We start from the raw sequence: 17,040 nt of genomic DNA on the forward strand, positions 1-17,040 counted from the left end.
CCTCATCTGTAAAATGGGGATGAAGACTGCGAGCCTCACGTGACCTTGTGACCCTGGGTCTCCCCCAGCGCTTAGGACAGTGCTCGGCACATAGTAAGCGCTTAACAAATACCAACGCGATTATTAAAGGGCGGCCACGGGGGGGGGGGGGCTGGGGGCGGCCGCAGGGGGGCGCTCGAGCGCGGGGGCGAGCGGGGACGGGGGCGGCCGCAGGGGGGCGCTCGGGCGCGGGAGGGGAGTGGCGGGGGGCGGCCGCAGGGGGGCGCTCGGCCGAGCGAGGGCTGCGCTGGGCTGGGCTGGGCGCTGGGCTGGGCGCTGGGCTGCGCTGGGCGCTGTGCTGGGCTGTGCTGGGCGCTGTGCGGCGCGGCGCGGGGCGGGGTCTCCGGGCTGCGGGCGCCGCCTACATCACCCCGAGAGCTGGTCGGGCCTCACACGGCGGCGGCGGCGGCGGCGGCGGCGGCGGGCAGGGGGGGCGGGCAGTGGGATGGTCCTGCCGGCCCCCGGCCGCGCCCCGCACCTAAGCAGCCTCAGGATGGCGGAGGTAAGCGAGCGGACGTTGAGGCGGGGGGCCGGGACGCCCCGGGACCCCCTCCCACCCCCTCCCCAACCCCCCGGGCAAGGCGCGCCTCGTTGCGGGCGGGGAATGCGTCTGTTGGCTTGGTTGTTGTATCGGACTCTCCCCAGCGCTTAGTACAGTGCTCTGCACCCACTCACCGCTCGATAAGTACGATTGGATGAGTGACTACTCTCCCCAGCGCTTAGTACAGTGCTCAGCACCCCCTCACCGCTCGGTGAATACGATTGGATGAGTGACTGCTCTCCCCAGCGCTTAGTACAGTGCTCTGCACCCCCTAACCGCTCGATAAGGGCGATTGGATGAGTGACTGCTCTCCCAACTGCTTAGTACAGTGCTCTGCACCCCCTAACCGCTCGATAGATACGATTGGATGAGTGACTGCTCTCCCAAGCGCTTAGTACAGTGCTCTGCACCCACGAAGCGCTCGATAAGGACGATTGGATGAGTGACTACTCTCCCCAGCGCTTGGAACATTGTTCTGCACACGCTAAGCGCTCGATAAATAAGACTGAATGAAGGAGTGACCTTTTTCCCCCCTCGAGACCGTAAACTCCTCGTGGGCAGGGCTGCCAACTAGCTTCTCGTGTCCTCTCGCAGGCGTTTAGTACAGTGCTCGGCACACCATAAGCGCTTAGGAAATACCTTGGGTAGTTTCCTAAGCGCTTATCTCAGCGCTCTGCGCACGGTCAGAACTCAATAAGTACCTTTAATTGGCCTCTCCCAGCGCGCAGCGCAATGTTCTGCACACGGCAAGCCTTCCAATGCAATCGATTGGGCTCTCCCAGCGTTTAGCGCCTTGCTCGGCACACGGTAAGGGCTCAATCAGTTCGACTCAGTCGATCGAACTGCCTTTATTGAGCGCGTGCCGAGGGCAGGACACTGTACTAAGCGCCTGGTAGAGGACAGCACAGCAATAAGCAGACCCATTCCCTGCCCGCAACGAACTTGGGGTCCAGATTCGAGTTTGGATTGTCCTGCCCAATTGCTTAGTACAGTGCTTTGCACCCGGCAAGCGCTCGATACATTTGACCGTAGTGTCCCGAGCGTTTAGTGCAGCGCCCTGCACTCGGCAAGCGCGCCATCATTCGGGTTCCTCGACCGTACTCTCCTAATCGGTTAGGGCAGTGTTTGCAGACGGCAAGCGCGCAAAAAATGCGATTCCTCGCTTGTGCCGTCCCAAGCGCCTAGTGCGGCGGTCTGCACTCGGCAGGCGCTCAGTAGATAGGCTCGGTCGTCCAAAAAGCCGGCACCTCGGGCGGCTGCGAGAAAGCGGAGCGGTCCCGGGCGTTAATGGTCGGCGGTTGTTTGGAAGCGTCCGGCGCCCAGTAAATCGCCACCGGACGACAAGGTCGAATCGCCCCGGGGAAGGCAGTAAATAACGACCAAGAAAAGAAAACACACCCAGAAAGTTGATTTGCAACCTCCCGGGGTCCGGGGCCACAGCGTTTTTGCAAAAGTGGAGGTCGCCACCGCGGGGCAACTTGGCTGGGAAAACTTGTCCGGAGGATCTTGAGGTGACACACCCCCTTTTTTACGCGCTTCGTTTTACCCCCCCCCCCAAAAAAGCAAGGGCATTTAGAGGCTCTAAAGGGGGTCTCTTGGAGGGGGACCCCTCGGCTGCAAAATGTGCGTTTCGGGCGGTTTTTTGGATGGTGTCTATCACAGAGTCCCAGCTGTCAGGTCCAGCCCGGCAGCGGGGTGTGGGGTCGTACAAAGCGGGACCCCCGAACGGTCGCCCGTTACCCGTGGCCGAAGGGGCCCCCACCGAGAACGAACTAAAGTCCAAACCGAAAAAAAAAAAAGGGAAAAGAATCAAGAGGCAAACCGGTTGAGCGGTTAGACTGTCGCCCTTCGGTGGGGATTGCGTTCAAAGACCCATTTCTCCCGAATGCACATGATGCGGGATGCAAGTGCGCGTTTCCAGGCCGTGCAGCCCGAAGCCGGAGAGAAAGGGGGGTTATTCGTCCTCTTTTTAATAGAAAAAAATGGGCTTTAAAGGCAGGCGGCTTTAAACGACCGGCAGGCTGGAGGTTGGATTTCTTTATTTTTCAAAAATGCATGCACCTACTTGGCTTTTTGCACCTCGGGAGCCTCTCTTCCTTTGCGGGAGGAGAAGGGACAGGATGCCGTTGCCAAAATAAAATAAAAGGTGGAGGCTGGTGGTGGTGCCCGGCTTCCTTGCAACCTGCCGGGGAGGTGGCGTTCATTAGCCCGGGGATGGCACAGCCGTGCGTGGCAGAGGGGGTGGGCCTGCCCTCCCAGCCAGCCCTGGAGCAAGATCTCGGCCAGCCGGGGTTTGGAGAAGCTTGTAAGGATTTGTCAGCCAGATGTGACAAGATTGTCAAGAGGCAAAGGAAGGGAGGAGATCTGATATTAATCAGCGCATAGCTCGGAGCCAAACTTTCTAAAATGCAGTGTAGTAACATGTTCTTCTCATTTACTGCCTCTCTTTGTGGCCGCCCGCCTGCCACTGTTGGGGGGATGGCAGCTAATCGTCCCTAGTTGGAAGAGGAAAATCCTGGCTGGGGGAGGAGGGAGAAAAAAAAACCCCAAGCCCTCCCCTCCTTGGGACCTGACTGCCCCTTTATGGTGTTGGGGAGGGGAAAGGGTTTGCATGGGGCGAGTTTGTTGCAAGTGGTGGCATATGTCCCCCATCGCTGCTGGGATTCTTCAGTTGAGCCTTCAGCCGTCAGTCAATCAGTGAGCGCTTGAGGCGGGGAGTTGGCCATCGATCATATTAATCGAGCGCTTACCCTGTGCAGAGCACTGTACTGAGCGCTTGGGAAAGTGTAATATAACTTCCAGGGCCCTGGAGCGTCCGACAGGCGAGGGCTTTCCGGGGATGGTTCTTCACTCGGAATTCCCATGCGGGGTGGGAATTATTGTAGGTTTGGGATTGCAGCAGAGAGAGGAGCCTTAAACATCCATGAGAACTGGGTTCCGAAATCCGATCGCATCAGTTGAAAGCATTGACAGTGAGTTGCATTGTATTTATCTGGAGTACCCTCACCAGCTCGTCTGTTTTAGTTTTTTAACCCAGGAACAGGCTCCTGGGTTTCTGTGTTTCTGTGTTTTTTGTTTTGTTTTAATTCACTTTTGGATTTGGTAGAATGGTAAATCGATTCCTTTGAAGAGTTTTCATTTCAAGAAACGCGTGAAAATCATTGAAAGGCTAGATGGGGGGAAAATGTGGGAGAATTCTGCATGTCCCAAATTTCCCTCCTAGCTGTCCCCTGGGGGAAATTTGAAATGACATTTTAAATACCACTCTTGTTAGCCCTGGTGTCAAAACATGGAAGCCTAAGGTGTGGAATAGGAGCACCTGGAGTGGAGAGTGTAAATATCTAAACTAAAAGATAGCTAGAAATATCTAAACAAAAACATTTCTGCACATTTTAAAAGCGGTTTAGAATCAATAGCAACGATTAGATGATGATCGTCACTTCATTTGGCAGTTGCTAAACGAAAATTTGCAGGCTTAACTGCATTAGTGAAATGTGACCATTTCACCACCACTGTGAGCTAAAACTATACTAGATGTATTCTTCTAGTGCCCATAGATGTTTGGTTTTTTACACATAAAGGAATGTTTCCCCGTAGAGATGTTACATTAATATCACAGTTATAGTATGGCTAGAGTGTGAGCAGCTAAGAATAAGATATGTTCTGAGCACATAGGCGTTCTGTGGAAATGTTCAGTTCCATGTGTATCGTAGACCTGTGCAAAAGCCATGTAGCTGTGCAGACACGCAGCATAATTTAAGTAATCTGTAATATGACCAGGGATCAATTTAGTGCTTATCAAACTGATAAGAACTCAGTGCCCTATCCTTCCGTCCCATCTTGATGGGCTCAAAATGGCTAATTGGTCCTTCTCTAGGTCTGGAACTCTGATCTGTGATTTCAAGTTCCGGCGTACGGACCACTGAAAAGGAGTTTGTGTGTTACTTTTCATTTGAGAAAGAAATTCTTTGCCTTCCGTGGAATTGACCGAATCTCCCCAAAAATGTTGAGTCCGGGCAAGCGGCCATATATTCCCCACCTTCGGACATTTCAGGAAAGGGTGTGCTCTGGGTCAGGATATGGGTGATGGTGTTAATCATAATTAGAACAGTGCTTTGCACTTAGTAAGTGCTTAACAAATACCATTATTATTATTAATTGGGGTATTTGTTGAGCTCTCACTACGAGCCAGGCACTGCACCACACACTGGAGTAGGTACAAGATAATTGGGTTGGACACAGTCCCTGGCCCAAGCGAGGCTCTTAATCCCCAGTTTACATCTGAGGTAACTGAAGCCCAGAGAATCGAAGTGACTTGCCCAAGGCCACACAGCAGACAAGTAGTGGAGCCGGGATTAGAACCCAGGTCAGTCTGGCTCCTAGGCTGGGGCTCTTTCCACTAGGCGACGCCCCTTCTCTTTCCAGCTTAACAGATCAACCTGCGATCAGACAGGTGGGGAAATGGGGAAGGGGTTGTTCCCCGAAATAAATAAAATTCCTAGATCATGACAGTGGATGGGAGCCAGCTTCGCCCCTCTGCCCAAACCTGATGCTCTTTAAATGTGCGGGAAGGGGAAGCTCAAAGGAAATGGGATTTGGAAGGTCCATTAAGGTTCATTTTGGAGGGGCCAGAGCGGCAAGAAAGAGCCAGTTGCCTGTGTTTTCCGATTACTTCCTGTTGACTTCCTTCTGGCATTGCTTTGCCCCCGGGCCCGTAGAGGCTCCTAAAGCTGGGCAGTAGGGCTTACGTTCCCATTCCTTATCTTATAGGGCTGACACCACTTATTTCCACCTTCAGAAACGTCTCTACTCCAAAGGACTCTGGCCCCAAGTTGAATACATCTTTTTTCTGGTCGGGAAGGGCCTGTGGCGGGTCGGGAAGGGCCTGAGGAATTTTGGAAAGGGCCTGAGGCATAGTCGTGACTCTCCTTTACCTTTTTGAAAACCTCCTCTAGTTTTTCCACCCCACAGCTTTTGTTTCAGATTTATTTTTCCCCATGGCATTAAGCACTTACTGTGTGTCAAACACTGTTCTAAGCACTCGGTTAGATATAAAGTAATCAGGTTGAACACAGTCCCAGTCCCGCATAGGGTTCCCACTCTTAATCTCCATTTTGCAAATGAGGGAAGCGAGGCCCAGAGAAGTGAAGTGATTTGCCCAAGGTCATTCGCCAAGCAAGTGGTGAAGCCGGGACAAGAACCCAGGGTCTTCCGACTCCCAGCCCCGTCCTCTATCCACTAGACCGTGCTGCTTCTCTTGCAGCATAAAAGGTTTACTTGGAAAATGTAGCCAAAAAGGAACTTTCTGCTAATGCTTTTTGTCAGTCTGCACGAAATTAGCAAGTTTTTAAAATGCACGCTCATTTTCCTCTTGATTTGAAGTCCCTTCCTTTCCAAAACTTTTGACAGGAGAAGGAATTGTTTTTAAGTCTTCTCAGGTTAAACATATTTGTTAGCTGAAAATGTAAAATACTCCAGAAGGTAAAAGGGTTGTTTGGGCTTTAGACTATAAGATCATCTTTTTATTATTATTATTATGTAAAGGCATAATGGGCAGGGAATTTGTCTGCTAATTCTGTTATATTGCACTTTCCCAAGCGCTTAGTACAGTCCTCTGCTCATAAGTGCCCAATATATGCAATTGCTTGGTTAAGCACTTACTATGGGTCAAGCATTATCCACAGCACTGGGGTGGTTACAAGTTAATCAGGACGGACACAGTCCCTGTCCCACATGGGGCTCACATCTTGGTAAGAGGGGGAACAGGTATTGAATCCCCATTTTACCATTGAGGAAACTGAGGTAACAGGTAGAGAGAAGAAAATGACTTGCCCAAGGTCACAAAGCAGGCAGTAGGCAGAATCAGGATTAGAACCCAGGTCCTCTGACTCTCAGGCCCTTCCACCGCTGTAAGGTCAGTGTGGGCAGGGAACATGTCTACCAACTCTCTTGTATCATAGTCTCCCAAGTGTTTAGTACAGTGCTCTGCACACGCTTCAGTGCTTAGTACGCACTCAATAAAGACCACTGATTGATCAGATATAAGCCATAGCTAAACTCCAGACAGTTGCTGCTGGATTAATCATGTCCACACCTGTAGAGGTTAGAAAACAGAAAACCAAGTTAAGGATTTGAGGTCTTTGGTCTCCAATTGTGTTGTTAATAATAATAATAATGGTAAGCACTTACATTGTGCCAGGCACCGTACTAAGCGCTGGGGTGGATACAAACAAATCGGGTTGGACACAGTCCCTGCCCCACGTGAGACTCAGTCTCAATCCCCATTTTTCAGATGAGGGAACTGAGGCCCAGAGAAGCAAAATGATTTGCCCAGGGTCACACAGCAGACAAGTGGTGGAGTCGGCATTAGAACCCATGACCTTCTGAGTCCCCGGCCCAGACTCTATCCACTTGTGTCGTCTAGTCAACAGGGTCCAAACAGAAAGAAAACCCTCTGTCCTTGCTCACCCAGAAAAAAAGATAGGGATGTCTCCAAGTGGGATCATGGTCACCCCCAACCTTTTTATTTTTGTTTTTTTGAAAACCATCAGAGCTAGCCCCGTTCTGAATTCCTTGAGCCATCTATATCCCACTTCTTTCTCTTCCCCTCCAGGCGGTTTCTCCATTTCACACCCCTACCGACAGGCCCCACTCCTGCACAGACCCACCCATGTCCTAATCAGTCAGTGGTATTTATTGAGCACCCATGCAGAGCACTGTACTAAGCTCTCGGGAGAGGACAGTCTCAGCAGAATTAGCAGGCGCGTTCCATGCCCAAGGGCAGCAAGCTCATTTCTCTAGAGAACTGAATAATAATAATGATGATGGTATTTGTTAAGTGCTTACTATGTGCCAGGCACTGTACCAGTCCCTGGGGTGGATCCACACAGATGGGGTTGGACACAGTCCCTGTCCCACGTGGGGCTCACAATCTTAATCCCCTTTGTAGAGATGAGGTAAATGAGACCCAGAGAAGTGAAGTGACTTGTCCAGGGCCACCCAGCAGACAAGCAGCAGAGCCGGGATTAGAACCCATGACCTTCTTGCCCTGAGGCCTAGACTCTACCCACTGTGCCGTGCTTTTGTTCTTGTTTCCTCCACCGTTTGTTAAAGGAGAAATATTATCCCACCAGCAGGCTTCAGTAGCCTCTGCTGTCATTTTCTCCTACCTTGGATCATAGGGATATTCTGAAAGACAACGGTCCAAGAGGTTGTGTGAACAAAAGTACGGTCTTGGTTCCTGTGTGTGTGTGTGTGTGTGTGTGTGTGTGTGTGTGTGTGTGTGTTTGGTGTGTATGATGTGTCCGAATTTGGAGCAGGTCGTGTGGGAGAGAATATTCTTATTGTCTTGTCCTTTCCCCAGAGCTTAGTCCAGTGCTATGCACACAATAAGCGATCAGTAAATTCCATCGATTGATCTACGTGTGCGAGCGACATTGCGAAGGGACGTCTGTTGCCTCTGAGCAGGATAAAACGCGTGGTGTTCTGGGAAGATGCCATAGGTGTTGTACTCATTCATTCATTCAGTCGTATTTATTGAGCACTTACTGCGTGCGGAGCGCTGTACTGAGAGCTTGGGAGAGTACAGTAGAACAATAGAAGACATTCCCTGCCCATAATGAGCTAGAGGAGGAGGTGGACATTAATATGACTATAAAGAATTTATTAATGTAATGTACAGGGAATACATCTGTTTATTGTAGTGTACTCTCCCAAGTGCTTAGTACAGTGCTCTGTGCACAGTAAGGACTCAGTAAATACAACTGAATAAATATAACTTATAATACAATATCAATCTAAATAAATATAATAAAGACGGAGGGCTACCTCCATCTAGCCCTCTGAGGATTATTAAAAGCTGTATCCGTCTTCGTGTTAAAGAAAGGGCTCCCCCACCTAATTTTTCCTAGCTTGGTGACTTTCACACGTGGAGCTTTTTTGGTCATCATCATTCTTTCCCACTTTAAAATTTCTTTTGTATCTTCCCTCTTCAAAGTTCGGCAAAGAACCCTCTCCAGGTGGACATTTAAACGGCCAAAAAGGGCCAGGATGAGGTGCCTGAGCGCCTAGCTTTCATTCACTGGAACAGCTTGGATTCGGGGAGCTCGTTGCACCCCTCAAAGCTATTGAAGAGATCTGTTGGTGTCGGTTCCTTCTCAACCCCCTGCCCCACGGCCACAAAACTTCCACTCCGAGAGTTCCCCATGCGGCTTTGAACCCTGGAGTCGGGAGCATTTTTTCTTTCTTTTGTTTTTTTTCCGCTAAGGTTCGGAACGGCTTTGAAACGATCTGTGTCTCAGCCAGGGGAAACCCTTTGATGCCGAGGTGGAGGGTGGCGGTTCTCCACAACCAGAATCGGCCCCAACCTGCACCATCTGCCGACGCCCCTCGGGCCGGGATTTCCTGTCCGTTCGTCGGAGCGTAAACCCGGACCGGTCCAGCTGGGTCCCGGGGAGATGCCCGTAACGGAGGGGTGGCCTGAGTTTCATTCATACGCTCATTAGGTCGTACCTACGGAGCTCTTACTGTGTGCAGAACACTGAGGGAGGACGGTACAACAATAAATGCACCCAATCCCTGCCTACAGCCCGCTTACAGTCTAGAGGGGGAGACAGACATTAATACGAATGAATGATGGTGTTTAAGCGCTTACTTTGTTGTCAGGCACTGTACTGAGCACTTACTATGTGTAGAGCACGGGACTAATCGCTTCGGAGAGGATAGTACAACAATAAACAGATACGGTCCCTGCCCACGATGAACTTAAAGTCTAGAGGGGGAGGCAGATATTAATATGGATAAAAAATGGTGTTTGTTAAGCACTTACTTTGTGCCAGGCACTGTACTAAGCGCTGGGGTGGGTGCACGCAGATGGAGTTGGATGCAGTCCCTGTCCCATGTGGGGCTCTCAGTCTCAACTCCTATTTTACAGATAAGAAGACTGAGGCAGAGAGAAGTGAAGTGACTTGCTTGGGGTCACACGGCAGACAAGAGGCAGAGCTGGGATTAGAACCTGTGACCTTCTGACTCCCAGGCCCTGGCTGTAGCCACCAGAGGTGGACATAAGTGCTGAAGGGCTGGGAGGGGGGATGAAGAAAGGAAGTAAGTCAGGGCGATGCAGAAGGGAGTGGGAGAAGAGGAAGGGAAGGCTTCCTGGAGGAGATTTGCCTTCAATAAGGCCTTGAAGGTGGGAGAGAGGAATTTGAGCCAGAGGCCTGGGAAGAGTCAGAAAGACACCACTTTGCTTGGTTTTCTTCAGTCCATCAGCGGAATGTAGTGAGCATTTACTACGTGCGGAGCACTCATGATAATTGTGGCATTTGTTGAGCGCTTACAATGTGCCAGGCGCTGAACGAAGCACTGACGTAGATACCGGTTAATCAGGTCAGATACAGTCCCTGTCCCACCTGGGACTCACTGACTACGCAGGAGGGAGGACTGGGATCGAATCCCCATTTTGCAAGTGAGGGAACTGAGGATCACAGAAGTGAAGTGATTTACCCAAGGTTGCACAGCAGGCAAGTGGCAGAGTCAGGATTAGAACCCAGTTCCTCTAACTGTCAAACCTTTGCTCATTGCTACTCATAATGTTCTGTCTCTTCCCAAATCTGTCTGTGGCACTTTACCTCATCGCAGCTTTTGGATAATGATGATGATGGTATTTGTTAAGCACTTACTATGCGGGAAGCACTGTTCTAAGCACCGGCGTTGATACAGGCTAATCAGGTTGTCCCACGTGGGGGCTCAAGCCTTTGCTCATTGCTACTCATAATGTTCTGTCTCTTCCCAAATATGTCTGTGGCACTTTACCTCATCGCAGCTTTTGGATGATGATGATGATGATGATGATATTTGTTAAGCACTTACTATGCGGGAAGCACTGTTCTAAGCACCGGCGTTGATACAGGCTAATCAGGTTGTCCCACGTGGGGGCTCAGTCTTAATCCCCATTTTACAGATGAAGTAAGTGAGGCACAGAGAAGTAAAATGACTTGCCCCAAATCACACAGCTGGTAAGTGGCGGAGCCCAGAATTAGAATCCGTGACCTCTGACTCCCAAGCCCGTGCTTTTTCCACCAAGACATGCTGCTTGGAGTCTTGTAAGGCAGAGGGGTGGTTCATTCCCTTTTCACAGATGAGGAAACTGAGACCCTGAGGCAGTGAATCCCTTTTTTCATAGTATTTAAATGTTTACTATTTTCCAGGCACTGTTCTAAGCTCTTACAAGCTAGTCAGAATAGACAAAGTCCCACTTGGTGCTCTCACTCTTAATCCTCATTTTACAGATGAGGGGACTTAAGCCCAGAGAAGTGAAGTGACTGGCCCAAGGTCACACAACAGACAAGTGGCAGAGCTGGGATTAGAACTCAGTACCTCCGACTCTTGGGCCCAGGCTCTTTGTTTCCCTGTAATGTTTTATCTCTTCCTAACACTGCCCTCTGTACCTTTCCTCAGCCCAGCCTTTGGAACCTTGGTGGTGCTTTAGGGATTCATTCCCTTTTCACAGAAAACTGAGCTTTTTATAGTATTTGTTAAGCACTTATGTGTCAGGCAGTGTTCTTAGCGCTGGGGGAGATACAGCATAGATTGAACAGAATCCATGTCCCATACAGGGCTCACGGACTTTATCCCCATTTTCCAGATGAGGTAACCGAGGTCCAGAGAAGGGAAGTGACTGGCCCAAGGTCACATGGCAGGCAAGTGACAGAGCCAGGGTTGGAAACTAGGTCCTTGCGATTCCCAGGCCCAGGCTCTATCCACTAGACCACGCTGCTTCTCTGATACCCTGGTTGGGCAGACAGTGTGCTTTCCTCCCCAGATCCCACCAAGGGCCTGGGGCTTTACCCAGTAACAGTGTGGTCTAGTGGCTAGAACCCCGGCCTGGGAGTCAGAAAGACCTGGATTCTAATCCCGGCTTCACCACTAACCTGCTGTGTGACTTGGGGCGAGTCGGTTCACTTCTCTGCGTTTCCTTTGCCTCATCTGCAAAGTGGAGAATAAGATCGTGAGCCCCAGGGTGGACAGGGATTGTGTCCCACCCTGATGAGCTTGAATCCGCCCCAGCACTTAGTGCCCGGCACGTAGTAAACACATTTAGACGTTTGATATTCGCTCCACCCCCAATCCTACAGCACTTATGTACAAATCTTTAAATTAAATATTACAAATTACTATTTATTCCTATTAATGTCCGGCTCTCACTATAGATGATAAACTCATTGTGGGCAGGGAACCTGTATGCTAATTCTGTGCATTGTACTCTCTGAAGCACTTAGCACAGTGCTGTGCACATAGAAAGTGCTCAGCAAATGCCTGTGAGAGAGAGAGTGATCAGTCTGTCTCAGGGGAAGCAGAGTGACCAGGTGGCCGGAGCACAGGTCTGGGCATCAGGAGGACCTGGGTTCTAATCCCTGCTGTGCTGCTTGTCTGTTTTGTGACTCTGGGCAAGTCACTTCACTTCTCTGGGCCTCAGTTACCTCATCTGTAAAATGGGAACTCAGACTTGGAGCCCCATGGGGGATAGGGATTGTGTCCAACCTGATTACCTTGCATCTGCCCCAGCGCTTAGTACGGTGCCTGCCACATAGTAAACACCTTTGGCCAGTTGTTATTCACTCCATCCCGAACCCCATGGCGCTTACGTACATGTCTTCATATACAATAAATTGTTCATATAAATGTCTGTCTCTGTCTGTAGACAGTAAGCTCGTTATGGGCAGCGCTGGGGTGGATACACACAAATCAGATTGGACACAGACCCTGTCCCACGTGAGGCTCACATTCTTAATCCCCATTTTCCAGATGAGGTAACTGAGTCCCAGACAAGTGCAGCGACTTGCCCACGGTCACTCAGCAGACAAGTGGCAAAGCCAAGATTAGAACCCATGACCTCCTGACTCCCAGGCTCTGTCCATAAGCACTGGGGTAGACACAAAATGATCAGATTGGCCCCTGTCCCCGTCGGGTCTCCCGGTACAAAGGGGATGGGGAATAGGTCTTTAATCCCCATTCTGCAGATGAGAAACCGAGGCTCAGAGAAAGTCAACAACTTGCCTTAGGTCACACAGGAAGCAAGTGGCAGAACCAGGATTAGAACTCAGGTCCTCCGACTCCCAGACCCACATCTGCCCACAAGGCCACAAGACCAGGTATTAGGATAACGGAACATCTCCTGCTTGGACTTCAACCCCCAAATTGTACAGTTTTCTTCAGATTCTGGGCTGGGGAATATGTCTGTTTAGTATTGAATTGTAACCTCCCAAGCACTTAGTACAGTGCTGTGCACATAGTAAGCGCTCAGTAGACACGATTGATTGAATGAATGAATGGAGCCAGGACCGTGAAGCTGGGTGCAAAGCTGTAAGGAGATTCTTCCTCTAGACTGTAAGCCCGGAATGGGTGTTATACTGTCCTCTTGGACTCTCAAAACCACTTAGTACAATGCTCTGCAGACAGTAGGAACTCAATAAATATGCCGGAATGGATGTACCTTGAAGGGACCTGGATAATAATAATAATAATGATAATAATGGTATTTGTTAAGAACTTACTATGTGCCAGGCACTGTACTAAGATCTTGGGTGGATCCAAGCAGATCGGGTTGGACATAGTCCCTGTCCGGCATAGGGCTCACATTCTCAATCCCTATTTTAGAGGAGAGGTAACTGAGAACCATAGAAGAGAAGTGACTTGCCCAAGGTCACACAGCAGGCAAGTGGCGGAGCCGGGATTCGAACCCATGACCTTCTGACTCCCGTGCCCAGGCTCTCTCCACACTCCATGCCGCTTCCTGGGTCTGCCAGGCGACCAGGGAGCTGAAAAAGGGATTGGGGTGGTTGGGGAGAGAGAAAGCAGTCAGTCATACTTATGGAGTCATATTTATGTGTGCAGAGCACTGTACTAAGCACTTGGGAGATTACAACATAGACACATTCCTTGCCCACAATGAGCACGAGTCTAGAGGGGGAGAGAGATTGATAAAAATAAATACATTTTGGATATGGACATAAGTACTGTGGGGCCAGGAGGGAGATTGAATAAAGGGAGCGAGTCAGGGCGACTCAGATGGAAGTGAGAGAAGAGGAAAGAAGGACTTAGTTAGGGAAGGCCTCTTGGAGGAGGTGGGCCCTCATTAAGGCTTTGAAGTGGGGAAGGAGCGATCGTCTGTCGGATATGAGGAGGGAGGGTGTTCCAAGGCCAGAGGCGGGACGTAGGCTAGAGGTCATCCGCAAGATAGACGAGATCAGGGTACAGTGAGAAGGTCAGCGTGAGAGGAGTGAAATGTGCGGGTTGGATTGGGGCGGGGCGGGGGGGGTGGGGGTGGGGGGGGTGGAAAGTCGATAAGGTGGTCAAAGCCGATGGAAAGGTTTCTGTTTGCAAGGGGAGACCTTGGCTGAAGTATCTCTCATTACCCATTACCAGCTGAGTGGAAGGATGTCTGTAATAATAGTAATTGTGGTATTTCTTAAGCGCTTTCTATGTGTCAGTCTGGGGAAGATAGGAGATAATCAGGTTAGATCCAGTCCCTGTGCCACAGAAGGACTCACAATGAGGTAACTGAGGTCCAGAGAAGGAAAACGACTTGCCCAAAGTCACTCAGCAGACAAGTGACGAAGGTGGGGTTAGAACCCAGGTCCTTCTGACTCCCAGACCCGGGCTCTATCCATTAGACCACACTGCTTCTCTATCCTTGTCCACGCTTCGGGGATCCAGCCGGCGGTGAATTAGGATTAGGACATTCTGCATCGCCCTGACTTGCTCCCTTTGTTCTTCTCCGCTCCCAGCCCCACAGCACTCATGTCCATATTTGTCATTTATTTCTATTAACGTCCATCCTCCTCTCCCCCCGGTCCCCAGACTGTAAGCTTGTTGTAGTCAAGGAATTTGTCTATTGTTGTATTGTACTCTCCCAAGCGCTTAGTACAGTGGTCTGCACGAATTCTTCCCAGTGCCCAGAACTGACTGCTGCAAAAGAGCATCTCCTTGAAGCCTCTCTGAGCAATAACAATAACAAATTGTGGTATTTAAGTGCTAACTGTGTGCCAGGCACTGTACTTAGCATTGGGGTAGGTACAAGGTAACTGGGTTGAACACAGTCCCTGTATCACATTGGGCTCACAGTCCTAATCCCCATTTTACGATAAGGGAACTGAGGCACAGAGAAGTGAAGTGACTTGCCGAAGACCACACAGCAGACAAGCAGCAGAGCAGGGATTAGAACCCAGGTCCTTCGGACTCCCAGACCCGGACTCTAGCCACTAGGCCACACCGCTTCCCCAGATTGCCTCTCTTGTCAACACCCAGCCAACTGGTCCCAGGGGCAGTAGGCGGAGAGGGTCGTTTGGCGGAATCTGGGAGTTCCTCCTACTCAAAATCCTGTTACCCAAATGATTGACCAAGTGTCAACATACAGCTCTTGGGGTCTTGGAGATCAGGAAACATGTTTGGACGTGTGTGCGTGCAAGAGAGAGAGAGAGACAGAAGGAGCAATCATAAGGCTCTCTCCCAGATCTGAGTAGAACTAAAGACTTGGTTTTTGGTAGAAACCAAAGTTTTCTCCCTGCTGTCTGTCAAGGCACCCCGATGCCCCAAAAGACTTGTGCAAGAAGGCAGTGAGGGAGGAAGAGAGAGTAGAAAGTAGTGATAATGCACTCGATGAACGCAGCCCGCTTTAAACATCTGCTTCCCGTTTTTGGAGAATGGATGGATTACATTCTGAAAGGAGTTTTCCATCCTCATTTCCATATGCACCTCCCCAACCTGTAATTAGAATGTTGAAGTTTTTCTTGTCTTCAATTTTTGAAAGTAATACTATTGTTCTGCGTGTGGAATGCTGTGAAAATCCTTCTCAGTGGAAAAACACATCAAGCGGCTTGATATTGGAAAGTTTCTTGGGCCCTGTAATTAGCTTTCCCTTTTCTTTTTTTTCTTTTTTTTTTATAAATGATTCACATTAGATTATTTCCCTAGCTGCTTAATCAGCATCATTAGGGCTTGTTAAAATGGGTTAGTTTCGAGCTGATCTCCATGTAGCAATCCCAGCATTGTTCTTAGATCGGCTTGGCGGCTGAAAGCTTTGAAATACTGAATCAGACGCGGAGGTTATTAACCCTGAACGACGAGGTTTGAATGGAGTGCTTTTGCAGGAGTCAAACTGGAGCCTGACTTTTTATTTCCTGTGGCGTTTTAAGTGCTTACTAGGTGCCAGGCACTGTACTAAGCACTGGGGCAGATACAGGCTAATCAAGCTGGAGTCGGTCCATGTCCCACGTGGGGCTCACAGTCTTAATCCCCATTTTACAGATGAGGTCACTGAGGCCCAGAGACATGAAGTGACTTGCCCAAGATCACACAGCAGACAAGTTGTGGAGTCGGGATGCGAACCCAGGTGCTTCTAACTCACAGGCCCGTGCTCTGTCCATTAGGCCACGCTGCTTCTCGGTCCACTGTATTTATTGAGGACTTACTGTGTGCAGAGCACTGTACAGAGGGCTTGCAAGAGTACAGTATAACAATATAACAGACACATTCCCCGCCCACAACGAATTTACAGTCTAGAGGATGAGCTTAAATTGCAGCGTGGCGTAGAGTGAGCCCCATGCGGGACAGGGACTGTGTCCAACTTGATTTGCTAGAATCCATCCCAACGCTTAATACAGTGCCTGGCAAATAGTAAGCACTTAGATACCACAGTTATTATTATTATTACGCATGCGGAGCATGTGGAGAAAGAGAGTAGTGCCCATTCAGAACAGGATAACAGGAATTTTCTCACACACCAAGAGCACAAAACGGTAGCTAATCGAACCTCAGTGTAGTTCCAGGTTCTCGTTTCTGGCAACACCCCTCGTAATAATGATAATCATGATAATAATTGTGGTATTGGTAAGAGTTTTCTATGTGCCGTAGTGAGCACCGGGATACAAGCCAGTCGGGTTGGACACAGTCCATGTCCCACAGTGGGCTCACAGTCTTTGTCCACATTTTGCAGAGAAGGGAACGGAGGTCCAGAGAAGTGAAGTGACTTGCCCAGGGTCACACAGACAAGTGGCAGAGTCAGGATTTCTGACTCCCAGGCCTGGGCTCTAGCTGTTAGGTCATGCTGCTTCCCCAGAGACAGAGCAATCAATCCATGATATTTACTTAGCGCTTCCTCTTTGCAGAGCACTGTACGAGTCGTTTGGGGGTGGACAATACAACAGAATTAGCAGACAAGTTCCCCACCCTTGACGAGTTTACAGTCTAAAGGGAAAGACAGACTTTAGTGTGGATAAGTCATTTATAATACACAATTTAAGTACTGTGGAGTTAATACCCCCTTCCAAATCCACTGGCTATTTGCTTTCCTTAAAGAAGAAAGCTTTCTTTGAGAAGCAGTGTGGCCTGGTGGATCATTCCCGAGCCCGGGCGTCAGAAGGACCTGGGTTCTAATCCGGGCTCTGCCGGTTGCCTGCTTTGTG

General features: G+C 49.9%; 1 protein-coding gene across 1 annotated transcript in view; it reads left to right on the top strand.

The window, feature by feature from the left end:
- The first annotated feature begins 476 nt into the window (after nucleotides 1–476).
- BNC1 (basonuclin 1) overlaps nucleotides 477–17,040 on the top strand; it is a 39,117-nt gene continuing 22,553 nt past the window's right edge. The window contains exon 1 of the mRNA XM_039912193.1: nucleotides 477–541. The gene's annotated coding sequence lies outside the window, so the exon portion shown is untranslated. The remainder of the gene's footprint in view (nucleotides 542–17,040) is intronic.

Source organism: Ornithorhynchus anatinus, chromosome 5 (genome assembly GCF_004115215.2).
Source record: "Ornithorhynchus anatinus isolate Pmale09 chromosome 5, mOrnAna1.pri.v4, whole genome shotgun sequence".
Lineage (NCBI taxonomy): Eukaryota > Metazoa > Chordata > Mammalia > Monotremata > Ornithorhynchidae > Ornithorhynchus > Ornithorhynchus anatinus.